The following is a 15,878-nucleotide window of genomic DNA, read 5'->3' on the forward strand; positions in this document are numbered from 1 at the left end:
GAAATGTCTATTGCGCAGTCAATGATCTCCGCCGCGATCTGCTAACCCTCCTGTAGCACCTTCTTTGCTTCCACCTTGACATCCTCAGGCAAGAGATCTATATAAGCAGACATGTCCACCCACATCTAGCGATCATACCTTCCTAGTATGGCCAAGGAGTTAGCCGCCTTTACCGTGATCGCCGCCACTGAGGAAAATCTCTTACCAATATTGTCCAATCTCCTCCCGTCCTTGTCTGGAGGTGCTGCTATAGGTGCCGAAGGGTTTTTAGATCAACGCTGCACCGCCTGAGATATTACTGAATCCGGCTTCGTTTGTGATACTAAGCAGGCTGGAGTGTTATCAGGGGCCTTGTACTTCTTTTCCAGCCTTGGCATTTGGGAATGCACTGTCACTGGATTTTTCCTTGCCTTCAACCCCTCCTGCAATTGGAAATCCACTATCGGGATTACTCTTACTGATCTCCTTGACGGCTCTTTGAAGTCATATAAGAAACAATCTGTTTCCTGAGACATAATAGGCAAGTTGAATCTCTTGGCCGCCCTTTCCATTAAATTGTGAAAACCCCTGATGTCCTCAGGGGGTGAATCAACCGGTCCTGCCGGCGGCGGTGACAGTGTGGGAATGAGGTATTCTTCCCACTCACTAGGAGATGCCTCCATTATCTCCCCTTCTTCCCACTCGCCCTCTGTCGAGAAATGGTCATCCTGTGGTTGGGGAACCAATGGGACGCTTCTGTGCGGTGTTCAAGGGAGACTGGTCATAGGAGTTTGCATAGGTGTCTGCTGACTGTAAGGCCTGGATGGAGTTACAGGCGTCGACGGTGGAAAATGCCAATAGTAGTCCTTTAGCATACCCCGGAGATTCTTCACCAATGACCTAGGCATGGGGAAAGAAGATTCTTGTTTCCCAGTTGGGTATGAAGAGTCACTTTGGTATGTAGTTGAGGAATAATAGGGCTGCTCCTGCCCTTCCTCCTCCTCATCCGAGTCCTGGCATTTTACATGCAGCTGAGATGGACTACTGGCTGCTCCAAACATTCCGTCATCCTGGGAATAAATGTCCTCATCATCATCCAGGAGATGCTGCGGGGGACGTGGCAAGACCTTGCTTGGAGAAGTATGTCTTGGAAGGATTGGCGATGTTTTTTCTCCCGGGGTGATATACGAAAGAGGGAGGAACCTTGCTGAATCGTGCTACACTCCCAAATCCCCAGAGGAGGGCATCATTGCCGACGATTGAGCCGATGAAATTTCCATCATTGTCGTCGACAGTTCAGTTTTTGCTGTCGACAGTCCCCTCATTGACGGTTCTCTCGTCGACGGTGGTGTCGTCGACAGTTCTCTCGTTGACAATTCTTCCGTCATTGACGGGTCTCTCACCGACGGGCCTCTCGTTGACGGTTGTCTCGTCGACGGCGCAGGTGTGCTCGTCGACGGCGCCTTCTTGATCCTCATGGACAGGTGCTTCGTCGGCGGTAGTGTCGTCGTCGACGGATGGACTATCAACGCTTCTGCCGTCGCCGATGTCTTCGTCGCCGATGCCTTTTTGAAGATTTTAGCAGAGGAGGGCATCATGGGCGACGACTGAGCCGATGAAATTTCCATCATTGTCGTCGACAGTTCAGTTTTCGTTGTCGACAGTCCCCTCATCGATGGTTCTCTCGTCGACGGTTCTCTCGTCGACGATTCTTCCATCGTTGACGAGTCTCTCACCGACGGGCCTCTCGTCGACGGTTGTCTCGCCGACGGCGCAGGTGTGCTCGTCGAGGGCGCCTTCTTGATCCTCATGGACAGGTGCTTCGTCGACGGTAGTGTTGTCGTCGACGGATGGACTATCAACGCTTCTGCTGTCGACGATGTCTTTGTCACCGATGCCTTTTTGAAGATTTTAGCGGTGATAATCTTCATCGATAAAAGCGGCGATGATGTTACTATCATCGGAGACACCGCCGTAGTAAACGTCAACGTCATTGTCGTGACCGTCTTCACAGTCGTCGATGGGGTCGTCGTCGACGGGTGTGTCTTGGGAGCATCAGAGGAAGGTCATACTGGATCCCTCGCCGGCGACAGGGACTTCTTGTGGGTGCCTTTTTTCCCACAAGCTTCTTAGGCTCTGAGCGAACCTTTTTGAAGAGTTTTGCCTGGGTCCCTGATCCGGAGGTAGCAGGCTCTTGGCGGCCCTGCTTCTCCACAGATGTATACTTTGACTTTTTAGCCAATTTCTTCTGTGGCTCCTCAGGTAGTCTTCCTTTCTCCCCAGGTCTCTTGAGGAAGTGAGATGATGTTTCACTCTCATCTGAAGATGGGTTTTCATTGGTCTTCTGTCTCTGCAGCCACAACAGAAGCCTACCCTCACAGTCCTTGAGGGTTTTCTGACTAAAGGTGCAACAGATTTTACAGTCTCTCACCTTGTGGTCAGGATGCAGGCAGTAGATACACTTTTTGTGGGGGTCATCAACATGAAGACTCTTCTTCCCACAACTGCCACAATCCCTAAACAGACCCTTCTCAGTCTGCTGAGACATATTGAAATTGCAAAGGTGAAATTTTCTGAGAGAAAAAATCCTGTCAGAAAAGGTAAACTGAGCAGAGCTCAGGGAGACTCGCTTCCCACAACGTGCGGTAGAAAATCTGAGGGAAAGAGCCTCTGTTGGGAGTGTTCTAGAGGGTGTGGACTCCTGATTGGCTGTGGCTTAACTTTGGGTCTTTTTTGCAAAAGGACATGGATAGGCTATAAAAGAACCTAGGTGGGCCATTGGGGCCTAGTGTGTACAGTTTTCTGCTATGTGTATTTAAGGTTACCGTGAGGCTCCCACCTCGATGACGGGGATGATTCAAGCACGTGAATCTATGAAAGATCCAATACTGGAGAATATGCTACTACATGTAAATGTATGTCAAAGGTACTATGCATATCTTTTATCCTACAGACACTTGGCAATGGAGAAGCAAATTAATTTGCTATGCAGGTATGGTTACATGCTGTAACATGCATGGTTACAAGGTGTTGCATGCTGTAGTATAGGGAAGTGTAATAGAAAAGAGGTCTTGCATATAGGGAATTGCATGTTCACACTCTAATACACACTGCTATCAGCCGCTGTGCACACCCTGTTATGTATGGGTGTTGCCATTGGATGGAGTTTGAAACAGAGATAAGTATGTCTTCACAGTGAAATATGAACACGAGTTGTCCATGCCACAGTCCCGAACAGAGAGATCCTCTATTTTACACTCTAACTGTGGGTATTCATCAGTATGAAAAGAGGTACATGCAGAGAGAACAGTTTCTACCTAAGGCACATATGTTACTCTGGAGAAATGTCTAACCTGAGAGGGCAGTGTGTTTTCATATCATAATCTCTATAGTTGTTATGCAAGATAGACTTTCAAGCATAAAGGTAATTTCAACTCCATACTTTACTTGTACATCTGTCATACTAGGGAGAGCTGTGACCAGAGTGGTAAGCTGCTTTTCTCACCCAAAATTACACAAGCATTATCCAAGAGACAGGTCACAGGAGAGAGGCCAGTTCCTCACCACACCATACTATGCAAAGTTATCATGCAATAGACTTTTGTAGTTTCTCCCTGCGGCTTACTATACATACCTGCCAGCATGAGAAGAGATATGAGTAGAGAAATACATTTTCCTCAAACCCTATTATAGACACCTCTTACCCCGGTAAGATGTGTTAGCAGAGAGGTGACTTCCTTTTAAGACATCACTGCATATCACTGTTGTTCTAAGGAGAGGTGTAGGCACAGAGGCCACTTGCTATCGACATTGTGCTCTACATTACAGGTTTTCCTGGAAATAGGTGTTAGTGTAAAATATAATGCTTTCCTTCAAATATCTGTTATGCTGGGGAGAGTTAACAGTGGACAGGCAAATCCATTCCCACACACTAATATATATGGTTATTTCCTTGGGAGGAGGTCTCAGTGGAAAGGCTAGTACTTGTTATACTTAGAATGGAAAAGTGAGGTCTTACATGTGTGGTGAGTACCATCCCCGCCCTGCTATGCATACTACTGAGCCTGGGGAAAGGTGAATGGAGAGGCAGTGTTTCTTTACGTCCTATTCTACACATGTTATCTTCGTGCAAGGTCTCAGTGGAGAGGCCAGTCTCTCCCCATAGTCTTGTGAGGATTGTAAGACATAAGTATTGCAATGAAGTAAAATGTAAGTTCTTCCTCCAAATTAATTTTACGAGCTTGTGAGAGTTTCACATGATCGTTTAAAAAAAAAAAGAGAGGGCTATAGAAAATCTGGTCCATATAAATTATACAATAGGATATGTTCAATGAAAATACAAGTTCCATTATGAAAATATGCTCCGGCAAGACGCTCTTGAGTGTAAAGAAGCAAACAATGTGCCATCACAGTGGACGTGGAGGACTGTGCACCAGGATCTCACGAGCCTCCTGCGAGAGTCATCTAGAAAAACAAAAAAAGCTAACATAGTACAAACAACATATATAATGAAAGTAGAGGGTAGCTCTGATAAGAGATTTTTTTAAGTGACACTTTTTAACAACTATTTTTTTCTGTTTTATACATTTGTAAGTTTTTTGCATTTTTTTAAAGGGTACAAAAAACCTGGGAGTAAAAAAAAACATCTCCCTCAAAACAAAGTGGAAAATGTTTAAAAGATACTGCCTAGGTTGGCTTTTATAAACTTGGTAAGTTGTTCCTGTGCAGCCCTGCTTGACTCAGAAGAAAACATGATCTGTTTGTATTAGCAGCAATAAAGGGCTTTGTTCAAATAAGTAGGTTTGGTATCTGCTTGAGTGTTGAGTATGGGCGGGCACAGTGTCACAGGTTGAACAGATGTGAGCTCGCCTGAGGAGTTAGCAAGCTCTGCAGCATGGGATAATCAGCTGGAGCAAGGCATTGAAGGTGCATAGCCCTCGAATGTTGCCACATCCCAGTGGTACTCATGCTATATTGCTTGTTGCTGCTGAACTCCTTTTTTGCATAGTTTACATATGACATATTTAGCAGATATTTTCCCACTACGCCTCATTTAATAAAATTGCTACACCAAGGCCTCCTGTGGTGGCTGAAGTGGCAGAGTTGTAGGAACAGCATTAGGCTATTCATCTGAATCTGGGGATGACCATCTGGATATAGAAAATTAGCAATGTCAGAGAACTAGCCAAAAAGGTCTAACCACAGCAAACCCCAATAGGTAAATGAGGCAACAAGGAAGAAATCTTTCTTTGCTAAATAAAGACATCCATATAAACTTAGCGCAATCCTTCCTTGGAATGTCTTGCCTCTCCTGAGCGTCTCCCGGGCATCTCACGAGGGGCTAGCAAAATAGTAAAAACAGAGAACCTTTTTTATATCTGAAATGCAACAATATATCTATTGTTTTTCTACTTGAAACAACACTTCTCATGTTTTACTTTCTTCAAAATTACAAAAATACACTGTTTTGAGCCTAATTCCAAATGTATGAAGTTGCGAGCTGATCACGAAAGCTGGGCAGAAGGTGCAGCCCCCTCGTAGTCCATGCAGGAGATTGTGTGTTTGGCTCTCGCAATTGTCTCTCAAGAGCCGTAAGTTTGTAAACACAATAATTAGTACAATATACACACAGTAGTGACTAAAGTATTAAACGTTCGTTTTCAATTATAACTGACCAAATGAAAAAGAACTCTGTACAATAGATTAGAATGAAATTTATAACTGTAATATCTCGCAAGTCTCCTGCCAGGCACCATCAAGCCTCCCTTGGGAGCGATCACACACCTTAAAAATGGATGTCCGTAGTGAAAACAAATAGTTTACAGTACAGGAAAAGCTGAAAAGTGCCTTAATGAAATATAAATATGATGTTTATGTAAAAACTGATACAAAGGCTATAAAAACTATGCTGGGAACATTACACAATATGTGAATTACAAAAGCTAAGAAGATGAACATTCTGAGCACAAATATCCTTTGAGTAGTCAGGTTCTATCCATCTACATTTACTGAAAAACCCAAAGGTTAAAGTAACTTATAGTTATGTGTGGTAAAAGGAACTCTTCTTTAAAAAAAAGAAAATAAACCTTAAAAATTCACTAAAAAAAAACAAAAGTTAAATTAACGTTATAATTAAGTGAATTTCTCAGTGACAATATTAATGTTGCGAACTAGAAAAAACACAGAAATTCAGCGGTTATAGTTAGCAGCACTAGAACTTGTGCCCCCTCCATGCACTGCTGACGACCCCACACATGACATCACTCATGATGTTCAGTGACATCATTTATGACATCTCTGATGACACCTCAAATGACATCACTGATGACATCATCCAATGAATATGCTAGTTTGTTTTACAGTTTACATCGTGGTGACTAACAACCATATTATTTATACACAATTTTGTACATAGCTTTGTAGAAGTAAAGAACACATAAATGTTTGCATTCAACAGCTTTATGTGAAAGTGGCAGTTGGCTTGTATTCATTATACTACACACAACATTTTGGCTACACAGAAAAAGTTTACAACAAAAGGAAGATTCAGTGTAGTAGATACTAGGGAGCATATTTACAATATTTTGGTGGACAGCAGCCTTGAATCTATGAACTGAAGGTTTTCTTGTAAAAAATAACTTTGACTTTTATGATTTATATGCCCATACTTAAACTTTTTTAGCGCTGCATTTGCATCCTTTTATGATGCAAAAGCGGCGCAAACTTACAAAATGCGACGCTGAAAAAGTTTAAATATGGGCCTTAGTTTTTGACAATTGTTTAAAAAAGACAAAAAAGATTTTATTATTGTTTTGAAAAAAAGAAAATAACTTTGAAGACTGATTTTTGGGATATGAATTCTTGTATTTTTTTTAGTTTTGATCTAATTGAAATGGCATACAGTAGATGTTGTAAAGTTGTTAGCATGATTTCACTAAAAGTTTCAATTAGTCTATTGTTGCATCTAATGTCTATGGCTGGATATGTTTCATAACAAGTTGAATTAATTACAGTTCATAATGAGGCTGTACATAATATACTGAGACATAAGAAAGCATTAGTGGTTTAATTTGAAAAACACGTACATGTAAGTCAGTTGAAACAATATGTAGAGATAATTGGAGATAGCCATTGTCTTGCATGCACCTTTCTCCCATCTTCCTCAGGTGAAGGATCAACATACTATCAACTACCAATGTTCTACAGTTGTCTTGTAATATTTTTGTTAGTATATTTAATAAGCAAGAGTTTTTTTCATCATATCTGTTGGATCTCAATGCTTCACTGGAAAACATTCTTGTTTCTGGAGATCTTTAATATCCAATAACCTATGATACATATTTGAATCCTGTATCACAAACTGACCAGGATATTAAAAAATAGGTGTGTGGTTTGAGTAGAAAGGAGCCTAAGTTTGTTAAAGAATATAATAAAAGGAGTTGAAAATGCAAAAAGACTGGAAGGATGAAAAGAATCAGAGAACAGTTTAAGGCTGAAGAATGTAGGACCTGGAATTTGCATTCAAGGTTACAAATGGGGCATGAGAGAAAGGTTAATTGTTTATGGTGCGTCATAAAACGACGGGAGTTAGGTCAATACAGTTTGTGGGAAAGAGTGAGTGAGAAAGAAGTTATGTTGTCAATGGTAATTATCAGGTTGGTGAAGAACCAATACTTAGAGGAATTTATTATGTGTCTGGTAATGCTGCATTTTAACCTACCTCCTAATTGGGTGAGTTCAGACTATCTTGCTTTGATATTCCAGAGGTTAGGTTACCAAAACATTATCTAGATCTGGCTGCATCTGGGAAGACAAGAACACCTCTCCTGCCACCAACATCACCTAAACAACAAAACTAGCAAGTTCTCACTCCGGCTCTACCCGCATCTTGCTCCTGACATAGCAGCTCTCGCAGTCACAAGCCCTTCTAGACAATAGATTTTGGGCCTATGTAATCTGATATATTTAATATATTCAAGAGGATATTTTATTTTATGCTACATCATATTTGAATGACAAGACACTTTCCATAATAGGTTCTGTTTGAGATCTCAGTGCAATCACATCATATTGTTTAGTGGACTACTTTCATTTGTATTAAAGAGAGCCAGGCTGCATGGGTTTGCAGTATTTCATGGAGAATAAACTTTAATCACTCATGTACATCTGTCATAAATTAAGGGCCATATTTACAAGCTCCTAGGACTACGGAAGCATCACTTTTTGTGATGCTCCGGTGGGGCTGTGCACTGCGCCGTACTTACAAGGCAGCGTTAAGCCACTTTTTGTTGCTTAACGCCACCTTGTAAATACGACCCCTTAACACGCAGCACTTTGCGTAGAAGGGGTGTGCAATGGGTGTTGCTGTGGGTGTCCCAAAGCAACACCCATTGCATTTTGACACTGCCCCAGATTTACAAAAATTCATAAATCTGTGGCAGCGCCAAAATCTAACGTCACCCCAGAGATGGTGCTAGCATGGTACAACGAGGACAAATGCTTTCATTTCTCCTATTTTTTTTCTTTTTGCATGTGTGTTGCACTCTGCAGCACACAGAGAAAGAACAAATCACCATTGAAGATTGTTTTTGTGCAGGAAGGTGTCCCTTCCTGTACAAAAACAATCTCCCCCACAATGCAGCCATCCATGGCTGCGTTAGTGCTAGGCAGCTAATTTAGTGCCAGCGCCGAGGGCAAACACAGGTATGCACCATATTTTTGTAAATACAGCTTATCCCTGCGTTGCAGAACTAATGCAGTATGGCACTGCCAATTTTGGTGTAGCACTGCGCTGCGCCAGTTCTTTGTAAATATGCCCCAAAGTCTTTACTGAAAGCCTTGGTGAGAAGGTTAAATTCCAGAGATGGCACGTAACACAAGTTGGTTTCTCCTACTACTCCGGAGGACCTCTTTTTGGCCCTCATTATGAACGTGGCAGTCGAGACCGCCATGCCGGCGGCGGTGGAAATTACCGCCACTGGCATGGCGGTCTCGATTGCCACATAATGAAGACAGTGGGGACCGCCACAGGCAGCCTTCCACCACCGCCAGGCTACCACCGCCAGGCAGCCTGACGATGGCGGAATTCTTCATCCGACAGGGCAGCGATGCCCTCCCAATAAAGAACCCTTGTTCCACCAGCCATTCCCTGGTGGGTTCTGGGGACCCCGTGCAGAACCCCGTCGCCTAGGTCACGGCCAGATATACAGGCAGTGATCTGCGTGCCAGGTGCTGCTGCACCCGCCGCACAGCGGCATTGACGATGGCTCCATGTGGAGCCGTTGGCAATGTCCCGGACAAGCATTCCGCTGGGCCGGCCGGCGGAAACACTGTTTCAACCCGCCAGCCCAGCAGAATGTTTATTATTCGGCCAGCGGGGTCTGAAGGGGGCTGGCGGTCTCTGATAAGACCACCAGCATGCACACGGCGGGGATTCCTGCCATGTTCATAATGACCCCCTTTATCTTTAAATGATTCCTTCAAAGATTAAGGGACTCAGCTTTGGAAACCGGGGACCCTGTTTACATCTTTTACCTCTCCCCTTATCATTTTGCATTCCCCGAGCCAACCGTTTGATTTTCAGGTGGAGGGGAGACCCCTGTGTGACACTGGGGCATCCTTGTTAAGAGGTCGTCTACAGCTCAAAAGGAGATGCTGTTTGTGTGGTATTTATAATACGTTTTTTATCTAACTTCTCAATTACATTTACAGTTTATCCACTTCAGATGATATATTGCTGTTACCTGTTACTGTTGCCCTGGCCACCGTGATGCTTTTTACTTAGTCCCACATGAACTCATGTATTATTTGCATTTTGGTGGCTGGTCATATACTCAAAAACATTCATAATTAGGTAACTTTTGAGAAAGCTGTTCTAAAAGATCTGCAAAAAGTTAAGCAGGTTAAAGTTCAGTGATTCTGTATATAAAGTGAGCGGAGATATAAGGTGAAAAGTTGAATGCAAACTCAGTAAAGGGTAAGGTGCGGCTATATTGATTTGGGTAAAATCTAGAACATACAATAAATAGAACTACAAATTAGGACTGAGGGGGCGACACATCAAAGTGAACTGGACACAGAATACCATAACAAATTAATCATTTGGTTCCTTTCTCATAGGTATAGAATGAGGCAGATGGCTATGCCATAGTAATATACAGCTAGAAAATTGAAACTAATTGCAATAAATCTGACAGGCCAAGTAATGGCTGTTCCAGAACATTTTTTTGACCTGATGAATGACGAATCACCAGTGATGTACTGTGGAAATATGTCAACACAACATGAAAGTAAAAGACTTTGGGGCATATTTATACTCCGTTTGCGCCGAATTTGCGTCGTTTTTTTCGATGCAAATTCGACGCAAAACTAACTCCATATTTATACTTTGGCGTTAGACGCGTCTAGCGCCAAAGTTCCTGGAATTAGCGTCATTTTTTTGCGTGAACACCTTCCTTGCGTTAATGATATGCAAGGTAGGCGTTCCCGTCTTAAAAAATTACTGCGATGCTATTGCGTCGGATTTATACTCCCGGGCAAAAATGACGCCCGGGAGTGGGCGGGTCTAAAAAACCCGCGTTTGCGCCGGATTTTAGCGCCTGGGTCAGGGCAGGCGTTAGGGGACCTGTGGGCTCAGAATGAGCCCAGAGGTGCCCTCCTCTGCCCCCAGGGACCCCCCCTGCCACCCTTGCCCACCCCAGGAGGACACCCAAGGATGGAGGGACCCACCCCAGGGACATTAAGGTAAGTCCAGGTAAGTTTTTATTTTTTATTTTTTTGTGGCATAGGGGGGCCTGATTTGTGCCCCCCTACATGCCACTATGCCCAATGACCATGCCCAGGGGACAGAAGTCCCCTGGGCATGGCCATTGGGCAAGGGGGCATGACTCCTGTCTTTGCTAAGACAGGAATCATTTCAATGGGGGATGGGCGTCGTAAAAAAATGGCGCAAATCGGGTTAAGACATTTTTTTTGCCTCAGCCTGACTTACCCCATTTTTAGACGCCCAAACGCCATTTTTCCCTACGCCGGCGCTGCCTGGTGTACGTGGTTTTTTTTCACGCACACCAGGCAGCGCCGGTCGGCTAACGCCATTCAATAAATACGCCGCCCGCATGGCGCTTCAGAATGGCGTTAGCCGGCGCTATTTTTTTTGGCGCAAAACTGCTTTAGCGCAGTTTTGCGTCAAAAAGTATAAATATGGGCCTTTAGATTTAATTTTGTTGTTGCGGAGGGTACACTTTCAAAATAAAATGTGACTAGGGCTCTGTAGGAAATTGGGTTGTTGGTTGAATAGGGTGACCCCTGGTCAAGCAACAGTCACAATACCTCTCAGGGTGACCCACAATAGTCACTAAATTAACCTGAGCTTAACTTTCTGGTAGCTTGGTGCAAAAGCAGTCAGGCTTAACTTAGAGGCAATATGTTAAGTATTTATGCAGCACACAAATAGCAATAAACTGAAAACATAACACAAATCCCACACCAATTTAGATAAATATAATAACTTTTAATAAATTATTTGATACCAAAATGACAAAAATCGAATTAGTAGAATCAGTTATGATTTGTCAAAGTTTAAGATAAAAACAAGTGCCTAAGGGATTAAAGCACCAACGTACATCCAGTCACGCGGGATCTCGTCAAAGTCGAAAAATATGGTTGACCAAGATGGAGCATGAGTCGGATACAAGAAGTAGACTGGGCCAGGTCGTCCCTTACCTTTGGACTTAAAGGAAAGTTCTAAGAAAAGTTATCTGAGAAGGTAAAGTTCAGAGGGCAAGGCTGCAGGCAGTCTGAGGAGGAGGCATCATCGTCAGGGAGCCACTGGCAGAAGACACAGTCAAGATTTGCATGTATAGACTTAGACTCTTTTATGGAAGTTGAAAATATACAGTGGGACCAGACAGCCAATGAGAGTTCCACAACGCCATATATCCCTTTGGCCAAGCACTGTGAAGAATGTAGTGGGAGCTGCCGCAAAGGCAGGCCAACTGGAGAAACACCTTGGGCGGATAGACGAGCAGGTTGGTCCCAGTCTTCTCTCGGTTCTCATAGCATTTTTTAGCCAAAAATTATCTGTCACCAGATTTGGGTTTCAAGTGCTGCCATTCCAATAGTAACATTTAATTTGCAGCTCCTGGGTATATGGTATACCCCTCCACAAAGGACTTCATGTAAGCCAGTTTTACTATGTATAAGGGCAAGAGCACCAGCACTTTAGCACTGGTTAGCAGTGGTAAAGTCTGTTAGCACGTCTGACCTTATTTAGTTTCTTATCTTTAATTTATAAGGGGACGCGTTAGAGATTCAATGGGCTTTTTGTCTGCATTTAGAGATGTTCCCATCATAAATTCCGGTACAACATAAATCATCAATGAACAGCAGTAAATACTTTTGGAGTCAGTAATCTTCATGCACCATGACCAATTTTGCTATGAATAACCACACCTTTCGGTAAAAGTTAGATTGTTTTTTCCCTATACTAACAATGCTATTATCACGTAGATTAATCTCAAAACCAAATGGTACACATATAAGAACAAGACTGGTTGACCAAATCTTCTAAACAATCTCAATTTAATTAGGGCATTGATCACTAAACCTTCTAGAGTCACAGTACAAATTAGCAGTAAAAGTAACTGTGCAATAGAAATAACATATATCTAGGTTCAGCAACTAAGTAACATCAATTATTGGTTAATAACAACCTGTTAACATGGCAGGGTTTCCCTTACTAACCTTATTAGAATAGCATGTTTGGGCTTCATGCAAAACAATTTAGTCAACATAAATTTGGAAAACATCTAACTATGGTTCTATCAAAATAGCGGTTGGTACCTAGGAACAAAAGACAACATTCAACAAGTATAACAGCATTTTGTTATACCTCTCCTCGTTTGATCAGCAAGCCACGATTATCTTCGACAGCTGGACATCTGCTCGGTCAGCATCAGCAACAGGCCATAAAAGTGAAGAGTTCAGAACCAGGGTCTCTAAGCTATCCGAAGCATTAGAAAAGCATTATCTAGGGGATCAGCATCAGAAATGTAGGCAATAGAGTTAAAACAGAAATATATCAACAGGAACTGTTCAGCTCCTCAGACAGAACAGAATGAGCGCGCTTCTCCTTTGTGCAGTTAAAATCGCCTGAAGAACTTCCCACATTGCCATTGGTCAAAGAATCACACGTTCTGCATTAGTCCAATAGAAATAAAAGTTAAAATCTAAGATATAACTAAACTGTCTTTCCCATGTTGATGATTGGCTCCTCTTCTCCTGTTCCCACCGTCAGGCTCGTCAGGTAACATTTTTATATCCATCCGTACTCCAGTCAGTTCATCCATTGTTAGCTCCTGGGAACATCGCTGTCTCACGCCTCAACTATACAATGTATCATCCACTAGTACACAATCTTCTAGCAAGCAGTTCTCATGAGAAAGCTAAAGACATCTGCTACCGTTTGGTCAACTCAGTGGAGAAAACAATACATGAATTAATTTCTTTAGACATACATTTCCCATGAACCATGAGAGACCTCAAGAACTTCTGCCCCATCTCCCTGCTCCCATTCCCGGCCAAGGTCATCGAGAAGATTGTCAACAGACAACTAATCCACTACCTCGAAGAAAACAACATCTTGGACCCATCCCAGTCAGGGTTCCACAGCAACCACAGTACAGAAACCTGCCCTCAACGCCGCCACCAACGACATCAGGGCCCTGCTTGACAATGGCAAAACCGCGGCCCTCATCCTCCTGGACCTCTCGCTGCCTTCGACACCGTCTGCCACCGCATCCTACGCACATGCCTCCACAACGCAGGGATCCGGGACAAACCTCTGGAGTGGACCACCTCCTTCCTCTCCGGCAGAACCCAGAGCGTCCGCCTCCCCCCTTTCCGCTCCGAAGCCTCCAAGATCATCTGCGGTGTTCCCCAAGGTTCGTCCCTCAGCCCTAAACTTTTCAGCGTCTACATGGCCCCGCTCGCCCGCGTCGCCCGGCTGCACAACCTCAACATCATCTCCTACGCCAACGACACCCAACTGATCCTCTCCCTCACCGCCAAATCCAACCTCCACGAAGGAATGAAGGCCATCTCCGAATGGATGAGGAACAGAAAACTGAAGTTGAACTCAGGTAAGACGGTGGTCCTCATCTTCGGCGCCAACCCCTCAGCCTGGGACGACTCCTTGTGGCCGACTGCTCTGGGAGCAGCCCCAGCACCCACCAACCACGCACGCAACCTGGGCATCATCCTCGACTAAACACTCTCCATGACCAAGCAAGTCAGCGCCGTCTCCTCAACCTGCTTCAACACCCTCCGCATGCTCTGCAAGATTTACAGATGGATCCCCACTGATACAAGAAGAACAGTCACCCAAGCCCTCGTCAGCAGCAAACTTGACTACGGAAACACCCTCTACACAGGAGCCCCGGCCAAACTCCTCAAACGAATGCAACGCATACAAAACGCCTCTGCACGCCTGATACTCAATGCCCACCGCCACAGCCACATCACTCCCCTTCTGAGAGACCTACACTGGCTCCCCGTCAACAAAAGGATAACCTTCAAGCTCCTCACCCACGCACATAAGGCGCTCCACAACACCGGTCCAGCCTACCTCAACAGACGACTCACCTTCTACACCGCGTCCCGCCAACTCCGCTCAGCCGACCTCGCCACCGTCCCCTGCATCCGCAGAGCGACTACCGGAGGCAGATCCTTCTCCCACCTCGCCGCCAAGACCTGAAACACCCTTCCCTGGCCCCTACAACAGACGGAAGACCTGCTGACTTTCAGGAAGCAGCTCAAAACCTGGCTATTTGAGCAGTAGAAGCATCCTCCCCCCCCCTCCCCAGCGCCTTGAGACCCTCACGGGTGGTAGTGCGCTCTACAAATACACTGATTGATTGATGAAATCGTTAAAACAGTGCAGAATAACATAAGGCAGGCCAAACTAGGCCCAAAACCTTGCTAACTTAAGGCCTACAATTTATAAAGCAAATACATAATGCAAATTCATTAATACATCCTACTACTGCATTTTCTCAGAGTAAATATTTTAAGTAATATTATTAAACCATTAATAAAGACACTTCATGATTAATGATGGCCACTCAAGTTGGTACATTTTCCAAGTTGCACATTGTTTTTTATGTTAATCAAATTCTATGCAAATTCATAATTCAAAGTACATGAATATTTAATAATAAAAATCAACGTTCACAATCCCTTCTCCGATGAATAAATATGTCATCACACTCACATCTTCCCACACACAATTTTGCTCCCCTAAAATTTGGCATCTTTATAACCTTTACTTCTTCTTCCCATTTTTGAATTTTCCCTGAACAATTTCTCCTTTTTAATTTCTTTCCTCCTCTGATAATTTTTCAATTTCTTTATTTTAATCACATGATACAATTTATAAATTCCCCATGCTCCAATTATGCAAATCACAATAATCAATATTACTTGTATTATCTTCAATATTATCCCTTTCCAAAAGTTGCCAAGCAAATTTCTCAAAGAAGCAAATCCTTTGCCAACATTTTCCCAAACTCCTGGTTCTTTCAGCGTCTTCAAATCAGCACTATCATTAGTCAGGTTGTTAATAAGGCTCCTAATTTCTTAAATATTGTTAGGTGTATATGAGCAACAATGCTGCAGATTCAGCATTTTACAAACTCTGCCCTCCTTTGCTAAAAGAGTGTCTAACGCAAGGCGGTTCGGAAGAGTCATAGATCTTACTGCAGCTATTTCTGTGTCCATTAGGATCATGGCTCCTGAAAAAATTGTCAGCATATTATCCACAATGGTAGACAAATTTTGAACTGTCAACAAATTCAGAATAACTCCCACTGAAGGAATTATTTGCTCCAAATATGTCTCCAACT

The sequence above is a fragment of the Pleurodeles waltl genome, chromosome 10 (genome assembly GCF_031143425.1).
Source record: "Pleurodeles waltl isolate 20211129_DDA chromosome 10, aPleWal1.hap1.20221129, whole genome shotgun sequence".
Taxonomy (NCBI): Eukaryota; Metazoa; Chordata; class Amphibia; order Caudata; family Salamandridae; genus Pleurodeles; species Pleurodeles waltl.